At 42.5% G+C, this 26,073-nt stretch overlaps 1 protein-coding gene across 1 annotated transcript in view; it reads right to left on the bottom strand.

Annotated features, from left to right (window-relative positions):
- The window catches only part of LOC112247289 (proenkephalin-A-like), a 34,064-nt gene extending 20,969 nt beyond the window's left edge, over positions 1-13,095 (bottom strand). Inside the window, exon 1 of the mRNA XM_024416005.1 lies at positions 13,003-13,095. The gene's annotated coding sequence lies outside the window, so the exon portion shown is untranslated. The remainder of the gene's footprint in view (positions 1-13,002) is intronic.
- Between the last annotated feature and the right edge of the window lie 12,978 nt (positions 13,096-26,073).

Here is a 26,073-nt window from a genome sequence, read left to right as displayed (position 1 = left end):
GAGTGGGAGGCCCCGGTGCACAACTGAGCAAGAGGACAAGTACATTACAGTGTAATGAAAAAAATGAAAAGATGCTGGAGGAGTGGTTGAAGCCATCTGTCAAGCATGGTGGAAGCAATGTGATGGTCTGAGTGTGCTTTGGTGGTGGTAAAGTGGGAGATTTGTACAGGGTAAAAGGGATCTTGAAGAATGAAGGCTATCACTCCATTTTGCAGCGCAATGCCATACCCTGAGGATGGCGCTTAATTGGAATCAATTTTCTCTATTAACAGGACAATGACCCAAAGCACAGCTCCAAACTATGCAATAACTATTTAGGGAAGAAGCAGTCAGCTGGTATTCTGTCTATAATGGAGTGGCCAGCACAGTCACCGGATCTCAAACCTATTGAGCTGTTGTGGGAGCAGCTTGACTGTATGCTACATAAAAAGTGCCCAACAAGCCAATCCAACTTGTGGGAGGTGCTTCAGGAAGCATGGGGGGACATTTCTTCAAATTACCTCAACAAATTGACAGCTAGAATGCCAAAGGTTTGCAAGGCTGTAATCGCTGCATATCGAGGATTCTTTGATGAAAGCAGTTTGTAGGACACAATTATTATTTAAATTGAAAATCATTATTTATAACGTCTTAACTATATTTCCTATTCATTTCATGTATGTTGTAAGTGACCCCAAACTTTTGAATTGTAGTGAATATTTTTTAAATATGTAACCTTATTTAACTAGGCAAGTCAAATAAGAACAAATCATTACTTACAATGGTGGCCTACACCGGCCAAACCCCGACAATGCTGGGCCAATTGTGCGCCGCCCTATGGGACTTCCAATCACGACCGGTTGTGTGTAGTGACGCCTCTAGCACTGAGATGCAATGCCTCAGACCACTGCACCACCCAGGAGCCCCAGGACTAATATGGACTTGGTCTTTTACCAAATAGGGATATCTTCTCTATACCACCCCTACCTTGTCACAACACAACTGATTGGCTCGAATGCATTAAGAAGGAAAGAAATTAACAGACACACCTGTCTGCATTCCAGGTGACTAACTCATGAAGCTGGTTGAGAGAATGTCTAGAATGTGAAAAGCTGTCATCAAGGCAAAGGGGGCAACTTCAAATATAACATATATTTTGATTTGTTTAATACTTTTTTGGTTACTGCATTTCACTATTATTCTGCAATGTAGAAAATAGTCAAAATAAAGAAAAACCCTGGAATGAGTAGGTGTGTCCACACTTTTGACTGGTACTGTAGATATATTCTTGTGTATTTTATTTTATTGCTCATGCTACTATTTTATTATTATTTTAAAACTCTGTATTGTTCAAACTCTGCATTGTTGGCAAGGGCTCGTAAGCAAGCATTTCACGGTAAAATTTACACCAGTTGTATTCGGCGCATATAAGCAACTTTTTCTTAATTTGATTTGATTCATCAAAGTCCTCTGGTGAATCTGACTGCTAGACCTGCTAATAATAACCTATGAATCCTCCACAGGGTCTGTGTCTCTCCTGACTGTCTGTACCCATTACAGCAGGGATGTGCAACACCAGTCCTCGGAGGCCAGAGTGGTCACACCTTTTCCGCATCCCCAGCAAACACATCTGATTAAATTAATTGCATTCTAAACTGAAGATCATGATTCTTGGAGTCAGGTATGTTAGCTGGGACTGGGTCAAAAGTGTGACACGAATCAGGCCCCTGAGGACTGGAGTTGCCCACCCCTACACTACACTCATCCCTATGTTGAAAAGACGTCTTTTTGGTATTTTAACATCTTGTGCTCATTGGAATAGTAATAGGACCAGTATATTCCTTGATGGAGTAGACCGATCAGTTATAATCACTAATAATGTTGACCATTTCAAATTATAGTAGATTGTAAACACATTGCATCAACTTTATATCCAGTGTGGTGACTGTGGTCTGTGTCTAAAACATTTCAACCTCATGACTTCAATGGTCAAATAAAGAAAAGATAGTAGGATAGAATGGTACTGAGAGGAAATGAATAACCTCAACCTTAACCGAGACTGTCAGTCACGACGATATACCACACATCAGCCTCCTCATCAATACTATACACCTCTAACTCTATCAATAAAATACATCACTATCTTACTCCTCTTCTATCACCATCAACAGTCTATTATCTGTCCCTTAATGTCTTCCACCCCGCAAACCCACGTCAATATTGGTCCCACAGCACCACAGATCAATATAGAGATGGATTAATATAAATTTAGAGATCTCCTCCAATGCTTTCACCATCCACGTAATCAATGGCTGGTTAAGGCTAGCAAGGGATACATCTCGATTAATGGGTTTCAACCCATCAGGAGTAACTCTATTATATGTGTCAGATGAGGAAACTAAGGGTCACAAGGCCCGCTCACACACACACGAATGCAAGCACACACACACACATCAGTCATGAGACAGTGACTAGGCCATTTGATCAGATTGACAGCCATGTTGATACAGTACACATCCCAGTCACCCAGCTGGCTGTGGGCAGAGTGTATTATAGTATTTATTAGGGTGTATATTCACCTACCATTGTTGATGGATCAAATGTGACGTGTGATTATAACTTTGTCACCAAGCCACAGGCCAACAACAGTCATCAGAGACAGCACACAGTTGTCAAAGCTTGTGGCAAATAATTCCCATGTATTCATTACAACTGGCAAGTACATTTGACATTTTTTACGTTAAGCTTTTTCACAATATGAAGACCAAATACATTTTCAATACTTTTCAGTACTAGCAGCCCACCTGATTCAAATGTTTCACTAATCCACAAGCACAGGTACAGTTACAGGAGGTGGAATGGAAGGGCTCGAGCACCGATCTATCACAAACCTCACCACATCATAAACTCACACCCCGTTCACACTATCACCAAACCACTCATCATTCTACCATCATTGACACCATCATTCTACCATCATTGACACCGTCATTCCAACATCCTTGACACCATCATTCCACCATCATTAACACCATCATTGACACCATCATGCCACAATCATTGGCACACCATTCCACCATCATTGACACCGTCATTCACCATCATTCACCATCATTGACACCACCATTCCACCCTCATTGACACCGCCATTCCCCCCTCATTGACACCGCCATTCCCCCCTCATTGACACCACCATTCCCCATCATTGACACCATCATTGACACCATCATTCCACCATCATTGACACAGCATTCCACCATCATTTCACCATCATTGACACAGCATTCCACCATCATTTCACCATCATTGGTGCCTTTTGCACACAATATATGTATATAGACTCCCTTTTTTTTCTACGGTGTTATTGACTTGTTAATTGTTTACTCCATGTGTAACTCTGTGTTGTCTGTTCACACTGCTATGCTTTATCTTGGCCAGGTCGCAGTTGCAAATGAGAACTTGTTCTCAACTAGCCTACCTGGTTAAATAAAGGTGAAATAAAAAAATTCAAAATAAAAATGTTTTTTTAATAAGAGAAACTCAAACACACTACAAAACAATAAACGTGGCAAAACCCAAAAACAGTCCTATCTGGTGCAGAGAACACAGAGACAGGAAACAACCACCCACAAAACTCAACAAAAAAACAGGCTTCCTAAATATGGTTCCCAATCAGAGACAATGACTAACACCTGCCTCTGATTGAGAACCATATCAGGCCAAACATAGAAATAGACAAACTAGACACACAACATAGAATGCCCACTCAGCTCACGTCCTGACCAACACTAAAACAAGGAAACACAAAAGAACTATGGTCAGAACGTGACAGCTGCATCCTTAATTATAAATAATGTGGTTAACTGTATGGACAAAAGGCAACATTGTGCTGACTCTTCATTGACCTGTCAAAGGCTTTTGATACTGTTGATCACTCACTGCTAATTCAGAGGCTTTCCTCAATTAGCCTAGACATGGCTGCATGTAACTGGTTTAAAAATTACTTGACAGATATAAGTCAATGTGTATCTACTGATGGTGTTAAATCAGGTTTCCTGGAAATTACGAAAGGTGTCCCGCAGGGGTCAATTCTGGGTCCTGTATTTTTTACAGTTTATATTAACAACTTGTCTGTACATTTTTTTTTACCTGCACTTGTATGCCGATGATACTGTTGTGTAAGCTATTGCCCCCAAAGTTTACCAGGCTCTATCTGAACTACAGCCTGCCTTCATTATATTACAGAAAAACTTTATTGACCTGAAATTAGTGTTGAATGCAGGTAAAATTAAGTATATGTTGTTCTTTAGAGCGCATAAAAATAACAATGATGATTTAAGCATATGTACTTTAGATCGTGTTCCTGTTTACAAATATCTGGATAGATGAAAAGCTGTCTTTTAAACATAAGAATGAGTGTGGTTTTGTCACAAGAGCTCTTATAGGACCAAGACATAAATAATAATATAATAATAATCAATAATTTTGCTTTTTATTTAACCATTACACATAAAACCTTATTTACTCATCGAAATTTGTGAATAACTCACCACAGGTTAATGAGAAGGTTGTGCTTGAAAGGATGCACATAACTCTACAATGTTGGGTTGTATTGGAGAGAGTCTCAGTCTTAAATCATTTTCCACACAGAGTCTGTGCCTGTATTTAGTTTTCATGCTAGTGAGGGCTGAGAATCCACTCTCACATAGATACGTGGTTGCAAAGGGCATCCGTATCTTAACAGAGCAATTTGCCAAGGCATGATAATCTGAGAGCAGCCCAATCCAGAAATCTGGCAGTGGCTTCTGATTAAATCAAATTTTCTCAGAACCACTTGTTGCAATTTTGATGAGGCTCTCTTGTTCAGATATCGATAAGTGGACTGGAAGCAGGGCATGAAAGGGATAACGAATCCAGTTGTTTGTGTCATCCATTTTGGGAAAGTACCTGCGTAATTGCGCACCCAACTCACTCAGGTGCTTCGCTATATCACATTTGACATTGTCCGTAAGCTTGAGTTCATTTGCACACAAAAAAATCCTACAATGATGGAAAGACCTGTGTGTTTCCCTTGTTAATGAAGACAGAGAAGAGCTCCAACTTCTTAGTCAGCCTCAATTTGGTCCCACACATTGAATATAGTTGCTGACATTCCTTATCATCCTAGATTCAGATCATTCAGGTGAGAAAAAACATCACCCAGATAGGCCAGTCGTGTGAGAAACTCGTCATCATGCAAGTGGTCAGACAAATGAAAATTATGGTCAGTTAAGAAAACTTTAAGCTCGTCTCTCAATTTAAAAAACGTGTCAATACTTTGCCCCTTGACAACCAGCGCACTTCTGTATGTTGCAAACGTGTTACGTGGTCGCTGCCCATATCATTGCATGGTGCAGAAAATACACAAGAGTTCAGGGGCCTTGTTTTAACAAAGTTAACCATTTTCACTGTAGTGTCCAAAACATATTTCAAGCTGTCAGGCATTCCCTTGTCAGCAAGAGCCTCTCGGTGGATGCTGCAGTGTACCCAAGTGGCGTCGGGAGCAACTGCTTGCATGTGCGTTACCTCTCCACTATGTCTCCCTGTCATGGCTTTTGTGCCATCAGTACAGATACCAACATGAGCAGCAGCTATGTTTGGCTACATATGGACCGTTAGTGGAATTCCTGCAAGAGAGTAACGGTTAATGTGATTGGATGTTAATTATTTGACTAGGCTACCTGTATTTGACGTTGTGTTGTATTTTTCGCTGAACACAAGATGGTTTAAATGTATTTTTGTCAGTGAAATGAGGCTACTCAGGCGAGAAGAAAAACTCACCCAAATCTTTAGCCCCGTTGGAAAATATAAATGGACTGTTTAAAAATGTGAAGAAAAGAATGTGAATCCCATTTTTATTTGGCGTACGCCCAATGGCATTGCGCGTACCCCTGGGAATACCTGCTCTACATAGACATGTCTTATATGTGCAGAAAGCTTAAATTCTTGTTAATCTCACTGCACTGTCCAATTTACAGTAGCTGTTATTATTCCGCTATCATTAACACCATCAGGCTCATTTCATCCATCACTAAAAGTCGATGAAGATGAACCCACAATCTGAACCGACTGACAAATATGGAAAATTCTTCTTTATATTTGAGTCACACTGACTCCAAATGACCCTGCCAAGGTGAGAACATTGGGAACATGATGTGAAAATCTATCAATAAACCATAATATAATAATTAACTGAACATAGTAGGTGTAAAAGAAACACCTGAAACTAGATCCCCTACATACTGGTCTTTAGGAGAAGGAAAAAAACTGTCAGGGGAGGTTCTCTTCTGCTCTGTTTAACCAATCCAGTAAATGTGGTGAAGGAGTAGATGCAGGCTCTTTTTCCAACTCCCCTGAAATCTGGAACATCCGGTTGTTAGGGACTAGTCAGAGGCTATATAATTATACACTGTCTTATACAGATGTAGGATCTTAATTTGATCACCCTGTTGCACTCAAACTTTCCTGCATTAGACTTCTAGTGTATTTGAGGTTTCTGACTTGAATTTCCCTTATGAAAAATGTATCAACCCCTACAAAAATGTCCATTAATTATAATCCACATAATAATTCACATTTCCTGTTGTTGTAGGATTATTTTCCTGCTGTAGCAAACTGGCTCAAATTAATATCCTACATCTGTATTTAATAATAATAGCATAACACACCTGACTCAGACCTGCAGTGATGCTGTGAAAGGCAGCTGCAGAGTTGATGTGATGTGACACCCGTGATGTGTCAGACAAAGAACACCCCTGTCAGGAATTGAGTGGGAATCGACACAAAGTCCTCACCCACCGCCGTTTCCCCTCCAAACACATTTTGTCGTGTGTCATCCTGTTCAGCTCCTGTTTTATCCAACAAGGAAGAGCCACTTAGGAGAAAAGAAGAACAACGGGGTTTTTTCTTCAGAGAACTGTCTGTGATTATCTGCTTTTCAAGGGAGATTCAGGACTCTTCTCAGTAGGTTGTGTAAACGGGGTTGTGTTCCATTAGGCACAACGTAATGAAAATGAGCGTTCTTATTGGATGAGTTAATGTTGCATGTGCCTATTTCAGTGTTTTAAAACGTTTTCCATTTCGTGCCTATTGAACACATGACCCAGGACACAACTTGTTGGAATGGCTTCTCAATTGGAGCTCTGCGTACTATAGGCATATGCAAAACATTGTGATTTTTTATTTGATTTCTCCCTCAATTCATCCGAGATTTGTAAAACGTATCCAGTACGGCATCCATATTAGGAATGCAGTTTGATGACTTTCTAATAGGGATCGCTTTAGTCTTAATGGGTTCTTTTTTCTCAAGCAGAGTGGTTGCCTTGTGCTGCTGGTAGTAGTACTATACAACTGATCCACAACTATACGGGAGGGTTTCCAACAACTGTACAACTGTTACAAACTAGCGTAACATACACCATGTCACTGACATAACTCCAGAGTAGAACGTATCCTGGTCCTTTATCTGATGCTGAAGCCGTTCAAACGGTTGCACAGAAGAACAACAGAGAGCTGATCAAGAGCTAATTTCACAGTTTCCTCGAATCTGTGTCGTGCCGGATGGGGAGAGCTTTGAATTATTTTGCCCCCAGGTCTGAGGAGGCCGCATCTAATTGTCTTGAAATCCCTTTAAAATCCCATTTACACACTCCTCTCTCTTTCTCTCTCTTTCACACACACGCACACGCACACGCACACACACACACACACACACACACACACACACACACACACACACACACACACACACACACACACACACACACACACACACACACACACACACACACACACACTCTCTTTATCTCTTTCCCTGTGTCTAATCAGAAGACGCAGACTAAGTGGAGAAAACCCTTTCCCTGAGACGATATTATCCGTCTACTGGGTTTCACCCTGGGTCGTCTGTGCACCGTAAAGCTGTAAAAGCCCACTGAGCTAAAGGCTAAGCATTTGCTTAGGGAGCTAACGCAAGCCTAATTTGAAACGCAGCGTATATATGGATTATTTTCTGAGAAAACTAAAAGGCTAATTTGATTGAGTAGATTTCCATTGTGCTCTGAAACCTCTATCTATAATGAAGTTTGACCGATAGCAGCTCCAGTCAATGTGTAGCTTTGAACCTGACCTCCTGGGTCCCTCTGTGCCTTCACCTCTCTCTGGAATCCGCAATATTCACCCCCCGATTAGCCTTTATCTCCCATGGGGCAGCTAGCCATGTACAGCTTAAACCTATAATCAGTTGAAAGCTAATCCTGATTGACTCCTTTGAACAAACCCAAATTGATATTGACTGATATTCAAAGAAAAACACCTCTGTCAAACCACTGTTCAACCAGGTATGGAATAAGCCTTTAAAATAATCTAGGTAACCAGGTGTAGATTACGTTTATAATCAAAGCAAATTAAAAGACAGGAATTAAACTGATCCCGATTAACCCAATATTGGCTTTAGTAAGGAACATTGTATAATTTCTAAAAGAAACCATGTACATCAATTCTGATTCTATGTCAAATGAATGACAGAGAAACAAAAACTACAGATGTGGGATCTTAATTTTAACCAGTATTTAAACCTCAAATACACTACAGGTTTTACAATGGTATCCTGCAACAGGGTGATCACATTAAGATCCTACATTTGTATAGGACCCTGAGCACCTGCCCCCCCCCCTTGGGTTGTGCCGTGGCGGAGATCTTTGTGGGCTATACTCGGCCTTGTCTCAGGATGGTAAGTTGGTGGTTGAAGATATCCCTCTAGTGGTGTGGTGGCTGTGCTTTGGCAAAGTGGGTGGGGTTATGTCCTTCCTGTTTGACCCTGTCCAGGGGTGTCCTCGGATGGGGCCACAGTGCCTCCTGACCCCTCCTGTCTCAGCCTCCAGTATTTATGCTGCAGTAGTTTATGTGTCGGGGGCTAGGGTCAGTTTGTTATATCTGGAGTACTTCTCCTGTCTTATCCGGTGTCCTGTGTGAATTTAAGTATGCTCTCTCTAATTCTCTCTTTCTTTCTCTCTCTCTGAGGACCTGAGCCCTAGGACCATGCCTCAGGACTACCTGGCATGATAACTCCTTGCTGTCCCCAGTCCACCTGGCTGTGCTGCTGTTCCAGTTTCAACTGTTCTGCCTGCGGCTATGGAATCCTGACCTGTTCACCGGACGTGCTACCCGTCCCAGATCTATTAATTGACTATACTGGTCATTTATGAACATTTGAACATCTTGGCCATGTTCTGTTATAATCTCCACCCGGTACAGCCAGAAGAGGACTGGCCACCCCACATAGCCTGGTTCCTCTCTAGGTTTCTTCCTAGGTTTTGGCCTTTCTAGGGAGTTTTTCCTAGCCACCGTGCTTCAACACCTGCATTACTTGCTGTTTGGGGTTTTAGGTTGGGTTTCTGTACAGCACTTTGAGATATCAGTTGATGTAAGAAGGGCTATATAAATACATTTGATTTTGATTTGATATTGAATTTGTTCATTTAGGGTTGGTGCAGTAAGGCTGGTATGTTAACCCACTGCACTGCTAGCTGTCTGGGGCTGTCCTCTTATTCACAGCACCAGAATAGCTCTAGGCAGTAAATATAAATCTAGTATGGGAGAGTGGGATAAATTGAGCCAAAGAGGTAAGTTGAGTCACCCTTGTTTCTAGGAAACCATACAAAAAATTAATAATTTGACCAAATCTTTTTTGAAATTGGTCATAATTGCATGGAGTCTGTGAAAGAAGAAACCACATGGGGAAAAAGTGGTAAGCAACTGTGAACAAAGGATTTATGGACTACAGCTGTAGATAGCCCCTCATTAAGTGGTGGTGGTGGTCCATTGACAGAACACACAAAATGAGTCCTGGAAAGCAACATAAACTGCCCCCGGGCTTTAGCCTAAGTCTTGAGCAGCTATGTGCTCTGCCATCATCAGATCATCAACAGGAAATTTCTTTGCAGACAGTATTTTGCACCGAAAGCATAAAGATTTAACCTTCTCCCTGGGGTGTTAACTGTGGAAAATAATAGTCTTCCATCGTCTCGGTGGAGATGCATCGATTTAAAGACCAGGGGATCAATGGGAGGATAATGAGAGTGATGGGAGAAATATGCTCCTGTCAAGGGTCAGGACTTTAACTGTGCCACGAGCACTGAGAACAGAGAAAAAGAGCACAGAAAGAGAAAGAGTACAGAATGAGAGAGAGCACAGAAAGAGAGCACAGAAGAGCTAGAAAGAGCACATAAAGAGAGAGCTCAGAAAGAGAGAGCACAGAAAGGGAGAGCACAGAAAGAAAGAGAGCACAGAAAGAGAGAACACAGAAAGAGAGAGAGCACAGAGAGAGAGAGAGCACAGAACGAGAGAGCACAGAACGAGAGAGCACAGAAAGAGAGATAGCACAGAGAGAGAGAGAGAGAGAGAAAGAGCACAGAGAGAGAGAGAGAGAGAGCACAGAAAGAGAGAGAGAGAGCACAGAAAGAGAGAGAGAGAGAGCACAGAGAGAGAGAGATAGAGCACAGAGAGAGAGAGAGAGAGAGAGACAGAACAGAGAGAGAGAGAGAGAGCACAGAAAGAGAGAGAGAACACAGAGATGAGAGAGAGAGAGCACAGAGAAGAGAGAGAGAACACAGAATGAGAGAGAGAGAGCACAAAAGAGAGAGAGAGAGCAAATAAAAGAGAGAGAGAGATAGAGCAGTGACTGTGAGAGAGTTAGAGATAGAGCACAGAGAAAGATAGAGCACAGAGAGAGAGAGAGAGAGAGATAGAGCACAGAAAGAGAGAGAGAGCACAGAAAGAGAGAGAGAGAGAGCACAGAAAGAGAGAGATAGAGCACAGAAAGAGAGAGAACACAAAAAGAGAGAGAGAGAGCACAGAAAGAGAGAGAGAGAGAGCACAGAGAGAGAGAGATAGAGCACAGAGAGAGAGAGAGAGAGAGAGCACAGAAAGAGAGAGAGAGAGCACAGAAAGAGAGAGAGAACACAGAATGAGAGAGAGAGAGCACAGAAAGAGAGAGAGAACACAGAATGAGAGAGAGAGAGCACAAAGAGAAAGAGAGCAAATAAAAGAGAGAGTGCTCGGTTTAAGCAGTGACTGTGTACCAGCAGTTACTCTTGTACACATCGCGAAACTCATCGAGAGAGAAAGAGAGAGAGCTCAGAAAGAGAGAGAGCACAGAGAGAGAGAGAGCACAGAAAGAGAGAGAACACATAAAGAGTGAGAGAACACAAAGAGAAAGAGAGCACAGAAAGAGAGAGAGAGAGAGAGCACAGAGAGAGCTCAGAAAGAGAGAGAGCACAGAAAGAGAAAGAGAGCACAGAAAGAGAGAGAGAGAGACAGAGAGAGAGAGAGAGAGAGAGAGCACAGAAAGAGAGAGAGAGAGCACAGAAAGAGAGAGAACACATAAAGAGAGAGAGAACACAAAGAGAAAGAGAGCACAGAAAGAGAGAGAGAACAGAAAGAGAGAGAGCACAGAAGAGAGAGAGAGAGCACAGAAAGAGAGAGAACACAGAAGATAGAGCACACAAAGAGAGAGAGAGCACAGAAAGAGAGAGAGAGAGAAGAGAGAGAGAGCACAGAAAGAGAAATAGAGCAAAAAGAGAGAGAGAACAGAGAAAGAGAGCACAGAAAGAGAGAGAGAGAGAGAGAGAGAGAGAGAGAGAGCACAGAAAGAGAAATAGAGCAAATAAAGAGAGAGAGAACAGAGAAAGAGAGCACAGAATGAGAGAGAGAGAGAGAGAGAGAGAGAGAGCACACAAAGAGAAATAGAGCAAATAAAGAGAGAGAGAACAGAGAGAGAGAGCACAGAATGAGAGAGAGAGCACAGAAAGAGAGAGAGATAGGAGAGAGAGAGCACAGAGAGAGAGAGCACAAAGAGAAAGAGAGCACAGAAAGAGAGATAGAGCACAGAAAGAGAGAGAGAGCACAGAGAGAGAGAGCACAGAATGAGAGAGAGAGCACAGAGAGAGAGAGAGCACAGAAAGAGAGAGAGAGCACAGAGAGATAGAGCACAGAAAGAGAGAGAGAGCACAGAGAGAGAGAGCACAGAATGAGAGAGAGAGCACAGAGAGAGAGAGCACAGAATGAGAGAGAGCACAGAGAGAGAGAGCACAGAGAGAGAGAGAGCACAGAGAGAGAGAGAGAGCACAGAAAGAGAGAGAGAGCACAGAGAGAGAGAGAACACAGAAAGAGAGAGAGAGCACAGAGAGAGAGAGAGATAGAGCACAGAGAGAGAGAAAGATAGAGCACAGAAAGAGAGAGAGAGCACAGAGAGAGAGAGAGATAGAGCACAGAGAGAGAGAAAGATAGAGCACAGAAAGAGAGAGAGAGAGAGAGAGCACAGAAAGAGAGAGAGAGAACACAGAAAGAGAGAGAGAGCAAATAAAAGAGAGAGTGCTCGGTTTAAGCAGTGACTGTGTACCAGCAGTTACTCTTGTACACATCGTGAAACTCCATGAAGAATATACCATACAACACAAATAAATCGTTATCAAGTTAAAATATTGCCATGTTATTTTACATTCTAACTTGATGAATAAAATCCAAAGAAATAGTATTTTCTTCTCATTTGCAATTTATTGTCCTCTCCTTATGTCTTGATATTGCATCAAATAAATCAGTCAAATTCTACCAAATTGTTGCTCACTTACTGTGTGGTTTTTATTTTCCTTTTTAACTCATTTGTTTCAGTGGCATTCTACATGCTTTACCTGTAAATGACAGTGGGAAGAACTCCTCCATACTTCAGCAAGAACCCAGAGAGAAATTCTACATTGCTCAAACTGATAACTAACTAACCCTAAAAACACTTGCCACCCTATAAATAAACCAGCCACCAGAAGATTAGCCAAACTGCACTAAGCTGTTTGGCAACTTCTCAGGTTTAAAACTGAACCCAAACTCCTTCAGTATCAGCCAGGGAAGTATCCCAGCAAAAAATCAAGCCAGGTGATTTCTCCCCCCCACCCCCACGTTAAACCAAGCCTGAAGGTCGAAGGTCAGTCTTACCTGAGCACTATGGAGGAGTTTGGGCGCAGGTCCTTTAAGTGATTTTGGTCTACAGTGCAGCAGCTCTAGTTAGTGTCCTGTCTTCTTTCTCAGTGTATTTCATCTATACAGACAGGCTGTTGCTCAGACCTCTTATAGAGGGGCACACCCCTCCCTCTGGTGCTGCCCCCTGCATCCCCCTTTCACTTTCATCACAGAGAGGAGGGGGATGGAAAGAGTGGAACGACAGAGGGAGGGGTTGGAGACTTGGAAACAGAGAGCTAGTGAGAGAAAGAGGGGTTGGAGAGATGGAGAGAGGGAGAGAAAGGGGGACAGAGAGAGAGAGAGAGAGAGAGAGAGCGAGAGGGGGAAGGAAGGAAGGAAGGAAGGAAGGAAGGAAGGAAGGAAGGAAGGAAGGAAGGAAGGAAGGAAGGAAGGAAGGAAGGAAGGAAGGAAGGAAGGAAGGAAGGAAGGAAGGAAGGAAGGAAGGAAGGCTTATTATATATGATGGACAGGCAGACTTCCATTAGTTTGTCAATGTGGACGTATAACCTGCGGTCTCCTACTTCAGCTCCCAACACATTTAGCCATTTTCAAACAGCTGAAACAGTCTTTTCCTGCATTATAGAGCTATAATCATTATGCTCAATTCTATATAAAAACATATGTATATTTTTCTCCTTATTATCTAATACATCTTGAGCTGTCTCTATCCTCCTGACTGGTGGTTCCTTTTTTAAAGCAATGAAATAAGCTTCTCTGCATCTCTGGGTAAACGATGGAAAGGAATGTGTGTTATTCAGTACATTTAGTTATTGCTTACTTTTCTGAAGACTACCAACCTTACCAGCAGGCGTGCAACTAAAATAGTTAAATAATCTAGCTACTGATAGCCTGAAATGGACTCTTGGTAGCTAGTCATGAGGTTGGGAACCGATCTGGGCTAAAGACAACTTCAGAAAAATGCTAGGTCACGAGTAGTATTACAGAGAAACAACAACAACAAACATTTTTAAAATAAATACATACATATATATATTTTTAAAAGGACACCTCTGAGAGGGGAACGTGACCCGGCGACCCTGTGACCCCTACGAGCCTCTGTGCTTTCCTACTTCCAGATAAAATCATCTTGGTAAACTTGACCTTTTAATAATTATATTAATTGAGTCTATTCTCGAGATGACAAAGCCATAATAATTTCATCTCTCTTCCTCTCATTGTGTTATCTCTAAACCCTGGTCCGAGTCAGTGATCCAGTCCATTAATCGCTCATCCTTATCTGTGCAGCTACTGACGTACATGTAGCGTTGGTTCATCATACTAGCCAAAGAACAAAAATCCAACCCAAATGATTCACAAACTTTAAAGGGATATATTTTTTTAAATGTCAACTTCATTTTCATCATCTCCAGCATTACCCCAACATCAACGTATGTGAAAAGGGAGAATTTTATGTTTTGTAGTAAAAAAGAAAGGTGAAGATAAGTGTTTCCACTGACATCATCGGTGTGCTACATGTGATTTTAACCAAATATGACCAGGCATTGCCTACTAATTGCCTCCTAATTGTCCACTAATTGGTTGAAGATGTCATAGGAAACACTTGTCTTCCTCTATCTTTTTTTACTACAAAACATAGAAATGTTCACTATGATTATTATTATTTGACCATGTCGGTCATTTATGAACATTTGAACATCTTGGCCATGTTCTGTTATAATCTCCACCCGGCACAGCCAGAAGAGGACTGGCCACCCCTCATAGCCTGGTTCCTCTCTAGGTTTCTTCCTAGGTTTTGGCCTTTCTAGGGAGTTTTTCCTAGCCACCGTGCTTCTACACCTGCATTGCTTGCTGTTTGGGGTTTTAGGCTGGGTTTCTGTATAGCACTTTGATATATCAGCTGATGTAAGAAGGGCTATATAAATGCATTTGATTTGATTTGATTTGAAATGGGACGTTTTCACATATATTGATGTTGGGGGGGTGGTGCTAATTTCCCTTTAAGTACGTTAGACGCAAACAGATCCTCTCATTGGGATATACACTGAGTGTTTCCATGACATAGACTGACCAGGTGAATCCAGGTTAAAGCTATGATCCCTTAATGATGTCACCTGTTAAATCCACTACAATCAGTGTAGATGAAGGGGAAGAGAAAGAAAGATTTTTTAGCCCTGAGACATGGAATGTGTATGTGTGCCATTCAGAGAGTGAATGGAAATAACAAAGATTTAAGTACCTTTAAACAGGGTATTGTAGTAGATGCCAGGCGCACCAGTTTGAGTCAAGAACTGTACCACTGCTGGGTTTTTCATGTTCAACAGTTTCCCATGTCTATCAAGAATGGTCCACCACCCAAAGGACATCCAGCCAACTTGACACAACTGTGGGAAGCATTAGAGTGAACATGGGCCAGCATCCCTGTGGAAGGCTTTCGACATCTTGAAGTGTGCATGCCCAGATGAATTGAGGCTGTTCTGAGGGCTAAGGGAGGTGCAACTCAATATTAGGAAGGTGTTCCTAATGTTCTGTACACTCAGAGGAGTTGTTCCTTAGAGAGCATTGCAGTCAACAGAGCCACAGATAAAGATGTCTGTATGTCTCACAGTCCTAAGGCTTTAATTAAGACCATTCAATCAAACCATTCAATGTGCTTTCCTGTTTGTATGTGTTTGTGTTTGGTCACGTCACTTCCCACTGGGAAAACAATAGTTCAATCAATGTTTTTCCATGTGATTTCAACCCCCCAAATCTATGTGATGACATTGAATCAACGTGGAAAACTACTTGGATTTATAAAGAATAATCACTATAAACGCATTTAGTCTTTTTTCACCCAACTTTTAATCCAAATCCACACGGTGAAATGTTTAGTTGATTTCATGTTGAATTCATGTTAGTTGAAGGTGCAAACAAATGTAAATGAAAACTAGACGTTGAACTGACGTCTGAACCCAGTTGGTTAACTTTGCATCGTTAAGAAATATTTGTATGGATGAGAACAACCCCCTCTAACACACACACAGAAACCCCCTGAGACCCCCCTCCCTCTAACACACACACAGAAACCCCCTGAGACCCCCTCCCTCTCACACACACACAGAAACCCCCTCCCTCTAACACACACAGACCCCCCCCCTCCCTCTAACACACACACACAGAGCCCCCAGACCCCCCCTGAGACCCCCTCCCTCTCACACACACACAGAAACCCCTGAGACCCCCCCCTGACCCCCTCTAACACACACACAGAAACCCCCTGAGACCCCCTCCCTCTCACACACACAGAAACCCCTGAGCCCCTCTAGACCCACAGAAACCCCTGAGACCCCCTCCCTCAACACACACACAGAAACCCCCTGAGACCCCCTCCCTCTCACACACACACAGAGCCCCCAGACCCCCGCCCCCTCACACACACACACACACACACACACACACACACACACACACACACACACACACACACACACACACACACGCACACAGAACCCTGTCTACCAGACCCCGCCCTTACACACACACAGAACACCCTCCCCCAGACCCCGCCCTCCCTCACACACACACAGAACCCCCTCCCCCAGACCCCCCGCCCTCCCTCACACACACACACAGAACCCCCTCCCCAAGACCCCTTGCCCTCCCTCACACACACACACACACAGAACCCCCTCCCCCAGACCCCCCGCCCTCCCTCACCCACACCCACACCCACACACACACACAGAACCCCCAGACCCCACCCACCCACACACACAGAACCCCAGACCCCACCCACCCACACACACACACACACACACACACACACACACACACACACACACACACACACACACACACACACACACACACACACACACACAACACCCAGAACCCCAGACCCCATCCACCCACACACACACATACACACACACTTCTCAGCACCACCACCGTCTCAAACACACAATCTTGACCTTTTAACTTCCCTCACAGACAACGCAAACACAATCTGTATGTTGCACTCAATACCTAATGACTGTACTACTCTAGCCACTTAGTTGTCCAGACAAATGGAGCCGGTGTGTTCTGTGACAAACTGATAGTGGACCGTACTGAACAGCAGTAGACTCACAGGTCCTCTCCAGTACAACAAAGAGCAGCACATTTAGATTGTAATGGTTACTGATCTCTGTGAACTCTACTGATCATTGGTCCAAATTACTGTTGTACGTCAGTAGACTAGTCCACTCGAGCGATGTCGATCTGACGTATGACAAATACTATTGTCTTGATATGATACGCTTTTTAAAACCTTGGAAAACCTGGACTTTTCAATGGTGGACCTGGGTGTGAGGTCACCCAATGGGCACAGACGTTAATTCAACGTCTATTCCACATTGGTTTAACGGTGGAAACAACATTGATTCAACCCGTGTGCCCAGTGGGCAGTGTGATGGGTGGTGTGGGACATCGTAGCAGAGGACATGTGGAGTTGGACTGGTGGGTGTGGTAGCCTTCTGTACACTTTAATAGTGGACACGTGTTGAGCTGTTACCTCGTCCTTGGCTCCATCCTTCACATCTCTGTATGCGAGTACCGTCACGCCCCTCACAGGTCAAAGGCCTCCCATTTCTGCAGAGGGTACCCTTCTCTCACAGGGCGTGTCACAGAGGGTGCTGACAACATGGGCTGCCTGCAAATTGACATGACGTTAGAATCTATAGAAACAGGGCTCCCCATTCAAGTCAATGAGGATTCTATTTCCATGGACATGACAACAAGTTCAATCATGCAAATATAAAACTGGGGAGAATTCTGGAGTCTGTGACTTTATTTGGGCTTTTTGTTGGTTCTAACTTGATGATTCGTTAGTCTGACACCTTTGCCTACCTTTTGTTCATTACCATTGGGTCTAATTAAACATTTCAGGTCTATTTCCTGACCCTCCTTCGGACCTCACTAACCGGTAAACTTCTCAGGTTGACGTTAATTGTCATGAATCTTGCACTGGAGGCAGAACTGGTTGATTTCTGCTAGATGGGCCAGCTGCCAAGTCAAAATTGTCAAAATTGTAAAAATGTATGAAAAAAAAAATGTGCTTATTGGTCTTCACTTAAGGTTAGGGTTAGGCATTAGGGTTAGTAGTGTGGTTAAAATTAGGGTTAGGTTTAAAATCAGATTTTATGACTTTGTGGCTATGCCAGCTAGAGACCACTCTGCTGAGCTGCCTCCAGGTGAACATTCATGACAATAAATGACAATCTGCCTAAACTTCAGCTCTGTGTTAGGCAAACAACTTCACAAAATGCATGGACAGTGTCATTTCTCTTCATTCTACAAGGAAAACAACCCTATGAGCAAAAGGCATTGAAAAGATGCTGAAAATACATTGAAAATACATGTGTTTTATAGAAAAGAAGAAAGAACAAGCCCTGATCCAAATATACTGTACTTGTCAAGCGAGTGCTGTGAATGTACAAGCCTCAAGGGACATGTAATATATCTTTAAAGTTCTCTCAGTTTCCGTATGAAGTAGAGCACAGATACACAGTTAGCCTACATTCCGTGGGTGGTTCAAAGGTGTTGAACTGCACCTTTGATGACAAACAGGAAATAGCTCATTTACAGTAGGACAAAATGTCCTCACAGTTGAAGATATTCCACCATTTTGTCTTGTTTGTGTAAATGTTAGTTTTTTCTCTGTATTTGTGGAGGACACTCTCTCACCCCTTTCTCTCCCATCTCTCTCCCCTCTCTCTTACCTCTCTCTCGCCTCTCTCACCCCTTTCTCTCCCCCCACTCTTATCTCTGTCTCCTCTCTCTCTCCCATCTCTCTCCCCACTCTCTCCTCTTTCTCCCCTGTCTCTCCCCTTTCTCTCCCCTCTCTCGCCCCTTTAAAAAAAATCAAAACAAAGTTTATTTGTCATGTGCGCAGAATACAACAGGTAGACCTTACAGTGAAATGCTTACTTACAGGCTCTAACCAATAGTGAAAAAAAGGTATTAGGTGAACAATAGGTAGGTAAAGAAATAAAACAACAGTAAAAAGACAGGCTATATACAGTAGCAAGGCTATAAAAGTAGCGAGGCTACATACAGACACCGGTTAGTCAGGCTAATTGAGGTAGTATCTACATGTAGATATGGTTAAAGTGACTATGCATATATGATGAACAGAGAGTAGCAGTAGCGTAAAAGAGGGGTTGGCAGGTGGCGGGACAATGCAGATAGCCCGTTAGCCAATGTCTCCTCTCTCACCCCTTTCTCTCCCCTCTCTCTCCCCTTTCTCTCCCCTCTCTCTCCTCTCTCTCTACCCTTTCTCTCCCCTCTCTCTCCCCTTTCTCTCCCCTTTCTCTCCCCTCTCTCTCCACTTTCTCTCCCCTCTCTCCCCTTTCTGTTCCCTGTCTCCCCTCTTTCTCCCTCCCTGTCCATCTGCACTTCATTATGAGATAGATATCAGAGGCCTAAGACACACACAAACGCACAGGAGCGCACACACGCACACATACACACACACAAACACACACACATGTTAGGCAGATAGATGAATGAGGGAACAGGCGTGGCCCTTTACGAGGACAGACAAGACAAATGTTTGAAGGGGGATTAATCAAAACAAGACGTATATAATTGAGTTAAATTACTGATATGGTGGATGATGAGGGTGAGTCATAAGGCCATTGATTTCTAATTATAGGACAATTGCAGGACAAACAACACCCACGAAACACACCAGAATCAGAATGAAGCACACCAATCATGATAAAGAAGTACTGGCTACGGCAATGTATGCACCAATCATGATAAAGAAGTACTGGCTACGGCAATGTATGCACCAATCATGGGACATAATTACAGTGTAGCAAAATAAGCTTTGAGAGATTTCGCCTTTATACTTTCAGTGTAATAAATCTTCCTAGGGCTGTACAGTGTCAGTGTAACATGTTTTTTTTTTTTTGATGAAAGCCAGATATCATTGTTTTACCTTCCTCTCCCCGGAATGAGACTTTGGCTCAGGTGGTGCAGGGTGATGGGAGAGACAACAAAGCAAAATAGAGTCCATGGCCTCGTACAAATACATTCCAAAACCTTCTTTCCTCACTTCAATTATCCCTTTCTTGATGGAAGTCATCAATAAACTGATCATGTTGGATGATGGAAAAGTCATAGAATGGGCACCATGCCACATCAGTGATTGCCTCAAGGAAGGGGCAGCAAGAAGGGTGCATCTTGAAAGTGTTGGAATGGGGCCCATTAGTATAATTCAACACCTTTTGTAATGGTCAACTCCAAGCCATCCAGTCCAGTACCATGGAGCGTTCTTAACCCCTTCCGGTGTAACAGATGGACCGACTATTTCCCTCAAACTCAAGTCTGGACCTCAAAGCCATTTCCACTGTATTTTTTTTATCAGGGACTGATTTACACTTCCCCCACCCCCTGCTCAATTTCCACTTTATTGATATTAAGTCCAACTCTGATTATTCAATACAAAGGCATGAGTTGCCTGGAACCATAATTAAATAATTTTCATACCATACGGGAAATTAATACATTTAGTTTATAATGTAGATATGGAATGACAACTAGAATTTGCATAAACATTTTTTTGTTGCATAATGTGTTGCTATGTTTGTATATCTCAAATTATTGTGAAAAAGACAGGAATTACTTATGCAAAATTCATGTCCACAACACAATTTTGTATAGAGTGCATTTCAATTACAAATAAAGGCAGTAGGTTATTTTGGTCATGAAGGATAGGAGGGAGGTTGGTAGGGGAGGATGGGAGGATGGGAGGGCGTATAACGCAAAGGTCAAGCTACCCAAACGTAGCGTGTTCAAATCACATGATGGACAACTTTAACATTTTAGCTGATTAGCTAGAATATTAGCTAACTATACCTTAACCCTTTAACAACTTTGCTAGCGTGTTACCTAATCCTACCCCTAACCCTAACCTTAACCTTAACCCCTAGCCTAGCTAATGTTAGCCACCAAGCAAACCTAGCTAAAGTTAGCCAAAACAAGAAAATTGTGTATTGGACACAAATGTGTTATGAAGAAAATTGTGTGGTGACTGTCACAAATTTTGAATAAGTAATTGGTGTCTATTTCATGTGATAGTGTGTCTGTGATAGTGTGTTGGTTTGCCTGGGTGGGGACTCGATGACCCGAAAGGAATGGATGTTCTCTCTCTCTCAGACACGCACACACACACACACACACACACACACACACACACACACACACACACACACACACACACACACACACACACACACACACACACACACACACACACACACACACACACACACACACACACCTGTGCAATGAAGAGCTGTTACTTTTGCCAGCCCTCAAAGTGAGAGTGAGCTATAACAAGGTCATTGCTATGGTTCTCAGGTGGCTTGTGTGTGTGTGTGTGTGTGTGTGTGTGTGTGTGTGTGTGTGTGTGTGTGTGTGTGTGTGTGTGTGTGTGTGTGTGTGTGTGTGTGTGTGTGTGTGTGTTTGTGCGTCCGTACATGCGTGTGCTGTCACCCCGAAGTCAATCGACTCTATGTGTCTTGATGGAAAATAGTTTGGTAAACATAAAATGTCTAAATTAAGTAACGACAAACCAAACATTGAGTTGATTTTTGGTATAGTCACTTTTGTTAGGTTTGTTACGTATAAGGGTATTAAGTGAAGCAAACCTGACATTTGCATAGATTTTTTTGTATACAAACATTTTTTATTATTATTATTTTTCATTATTATAAAGACATTTTTAATAAATATTATTTGTGGTCTCCTTGAGCAGTACTATCACTCCAGATTGTTTTATGCATGGGAAACTGGATCTGGGTTTATAAGGGTTAAGTCACCTGAAGTTTGTAGTGGCTGTTTTCAAGAAAACTGAGACACAGGTTACAGTTTCTCCAGATCCAAAGACTACTTTCAGCATTAGGATCCATGTAACATTACGTTGTAAAATGCTGAACTTCCCCTTTAATGCTGGCTCTTACAAGTTGTGCCCATCACCTAGTGTACGTTTGCCAATGACGGTAATAATTGTTCATACTATAACTGGAAGTAAAATGATCCACCTGATGAAGAAGAAGTTCCATCATCAGTAAACGTCCCTAAACAGACCAAACTCTCATGGTAGCAAGTCAACTACAGTAATTGTGAAAACATTTTACTATGGGAAAAAGCTAACAGCTACTGTAGTTGTTCTGAAAGGTTTAAGCAGAGGTTTAACTCAGAGTTGATTCTATCTAAACCAAGACAATTGACAATCTAGCCGGCTTCGTGATGTCATGTTTTCCCGAACTAGTCTGACTGTTGTTGGCCTGATGACACATTCTGGAATGTTGACGGTCTCAGAAGAGACATAAAACTCTAAATGAGTAGTAAGCGCTCTTTGTCAAGCTGGCAGCAACCTCTATTTACACTCTAATTAGTTCTGACAAGGCCTGAACACAGATATTTTGGTGCTCTAAGAAATAACATTTCCTCATGGTCTTGTAGTTGCTCTTCTTGCAAAGGCCCATAAAAGGATGAAAAGGGGAATGTGTGTGTGTGTGTGTGTGTGTGTGATACGTATGTGCCCTCATGCGGGCAAGTGTGTCTGCGTTTTTGTGTTTATTGTATTGGATGTGTGTGTGTCAGTCAGAGAGCATCTTTGCTTTAAGGGCAGGCAGTGCACAAATTACTCTATTAAATGAGTCAATGTCGCTAATTAAACAGTCATTAGGAAGTTAAAAGTCATTAACATCACATCAGGGGGAAATGACTGCTGGGTAGACAGTTATTTAGAGAGAATGAATGACAGTCTAAATATACACTTCTACATTGTTTCTGTGCTGCTCTGCTGTTTGTTCCTACTTGGCTACCTGCCAAACTTTTCTCTTTTAATAACCGTTCAAACTAATTCTGTATTTAAACAAGTTTACAAACGTCTTAATTTTGTCATTCAACTTTTTCACCCCGGACATAGACCTGCAGGACCTCCTCCAGCCCAAAAAGCTAAGTAACATTATGCCTTCAAATTGCACTCGTTGTTCTCGTAATATGCAGGAGAACATCGCCTTATGGTGACACAATCGTTAGGCAAGGGCAATGTAAGAATAGGAAAGGATGAAACAGTGTCTGTGCCACCAGTAACTACAGGTTGTAGTATTAATCAACCGGTTTACCCCACTAAGCGACTTGTCGGAGTCAGAACCCGAGCCCGAACATTCTTGGGTCTCTCCTCCACCCGTTACGGGGTCTGAGCCGCCCAAGCTTCCCACCATGAACTCTGACAAATTATAAACCCTAGTCGTTGGCAACTCAATTACCTGCAACATTAGACTTAAAATAATCATCCAGAGATCATACATTGTTTACCAGGGGTCCGGGCCACCGACGTAAAGGCAGTGCTGGCTGAGGCTAAAACTGCAGAGTGTTGAGAGTGTAGGGATATTGTTATCCACATAGGCACCAACAATGTTAGGATGAAGGTCACCAAGTGCAGCATAGCTTCAGTGTGCAACTTAGCCTGAAAGATGGGTTGGCATCAGGTAATTGTCTCTGGCCCCTTCCCAATACGGGGGAGTGATGAGCTCTACAGCAGACTCGCACAACTGTTTTCTGCCCCTCCCAAAAGATTGAATTTGTAGATAATTGTCCCTCTTTGTGGGACTTATCCACAAACAGGACCAAGTCTTGCCTGCTGAGGAGTGACAGACTCCATCGTAGCTGGAGGGGTGCTCTCATTTTATCTATCAACATAGACAGGGCTCTAACGCCTCTAGCTCCACAATGAGATAGGGTGCAGGCTAAGCAGCTGTTAGCCAGCCTGCCATCTTAGTGGAGTTTGTGTCAGTGTAGTCAGCTCAGTTTTCCCCATTGAGACCTTGTCTGTGCCTCGATCTTGATCGGGCAAAACTAAACATGGTGGTGTTCGCAATAACAAAGTCACTGGAATAAAAACCTCTGAAAGAGATTGTGATAATAACTCACATCTCAAAATAGGACTACTTCATTTCGATCCCTCACTTCTAAGGCAGTCATAGTCAATGAACTAATCACTGGTCATAAACTTGATGTAATTGGCCTGACTGAAACATGGTTTGAGCCTGATAAATTTACTCTGTTAAATGAGGCCTCTCCTCCTGGCTACACTAGTGACCATATCCCCCACGCATTCCTCAAAGGCTGAGGTGTTGCTAACATTTACGACAGAAAAAATAAAATAAAATAATGACTGCGTTTTCATCTTTTGAGGTTCTAGCCATGAAATCTATGCAGCCTACTCATTCACTTTTTATAGTTACTGACTACAAGCCTCCTGGGCCTTATACAGTATTCCTCACTGAGTTCCCTGAGTTCCCGGAATTCCTATCAGACCTTGTTGTCATAGCAGATAATATTATAATATTTGGTAACTTTAATATTCACACGGAGAAGGCCACAGACCGATCATCGACTGAGTGGGTTTGGTCCAACATCTCGGGACCTATTTGCCACAATCATACCCTGGATCTAGTTTTGTTCCGTGGAATCGACATTGTGGATCTGAATGTTTTCCTCAAAATCCTGGACTATCGGGTTACCATCTTATTATGTTTGCAATCGCAACAAATAATTTGCATATACCCCAACAAAGGATTATCAAAAGCTGCACTATAAGTTCTCTGACAACTCAGTTTCCTAGATGCCCTTCCAGATGCCCTTCCACCTACCCAAGGACGCTAGAGTACAAAAATCAGTTAAGCAAGGATCTACTTAACTTTGCGTAATACCCTAGATGCAGTCGCACTGCCAAAAACCAAAACAATTGTCATAAGAAACTAGCTCCCTGGTATACAGAAAATACCCGAGCCCCGAAGCAAGCTTCCAGAAAATTGGAACGGAAACTTGGAAGCCTTCCAATGCTTGGAAAGACAGTACTATCCAGGAAACTTGGAAGCCTTCCAATGCTTGGAAAGACAGTACTATGCAGGAAACTTGGAAGCCTTCCAATGCTTGGAAAGACAGTACTATGCAGGAATATCGAAAGCCCTCACTGCTGCTTGATCAACCTACTTTTCCAACCTGACTGAAGAGAATAAAAAAATCCCAAATGTATTTTTGATACAGTCACAAAGCTATCTAAAAAACAGCATTCCCCAAGTGAGGATAGCCTTCAATTCAGCAGTGATGAATTCATCAACTTCTTAGATGAAAAGATCATGATCATTTGATAACAAATTACGGACACCTCTTTGAATATGCATATTTCTCCAAAACTCAGTTGTCATGAGTCCGCACAGAACTGTCAAGACCTTGTGTCAAGGCCTTGTTATTTTTTATCCTGTATTTCTCGACACATTCACAAAAATAGACATGGCCTCTAAACCTTGCAGCTGTCTACTTGACGCTATTTCAACTAAACTACTGAAAGAGCTACTTCCTGTGCTTGGGCCTCCTATGTTAAACATAAAAAACAGCTCCCTATCCTCTGGATGTGTACTAATCTCACCAAAAATGTCAGAGCCGCACTTGTAAAGTAGGTAAATGACCTATTAATGGTGTCAGACCCAAGCTCTGCGTCTGTGCTCCTGCTCCTAGACCTTAGTGAGTCTTTCGGCTAAACCGGTCACCACATTATTTTGGAAAGATTGGAAACCATAATTGGTCTATGCAGACCAGTTATTGCCAGGGTTAGATCTTATCTGTCGGGAAAGATATCAGTTTGTCTCTGTGGATGGTTTGTCCTCTGACAAATCAATGGTAAGTTCTCTGTGTTACTCAAGGTTCTGTTCTAAAACCACTATTGTTTTCACTATATATGCTACCTCTTGGTGATGTCATTCGGAAACACAATGTCAATGTTCACTGCTATGCAGGCGACACACAGCTGTACATTTCAATGAAACATTGGGAAACCACAAAATAGCCTACCTTGGAAGCCTGTGTTTCAGACATAAGGAAGTGGATGATGGAAAATGTTTTACTTTTAAACTCGGACAAAACAGAGATGCTAGTTCTAGGTCACAAGAAACAAAGAGATCTGCTGTCGGATCTGACAATGAATCTTTTCCATCTTTGTAACATTGCAAAAATCGGAACCTTTCTATCCAAAAATGTATCCATGCT

This window comes from Oncorhynchus tshawytscha, unplaced genomic scaffold (genome assembly GCF_018296145.1).
Source record: "Oncorhynchus tshawytscha isolate Ot180627B unplaced genomic scaffold, Otsh_v2.0 Un_contig_1824_pilon_pilon, whole genome shotgun sequence".
Classification (NCBI taxonomy): domain Eukaryota; kingdom Metazoa; phylum Chordata; class Actinopteri; order Salmoniformes; family Salmonidae; genus Oncorhynchus; species Oncorhynchus tshawytscha.
Note: the sequence above shows the minus strand (reverse complement) of the source record. Positions and strands in the feature narration are given on the sequence as shown.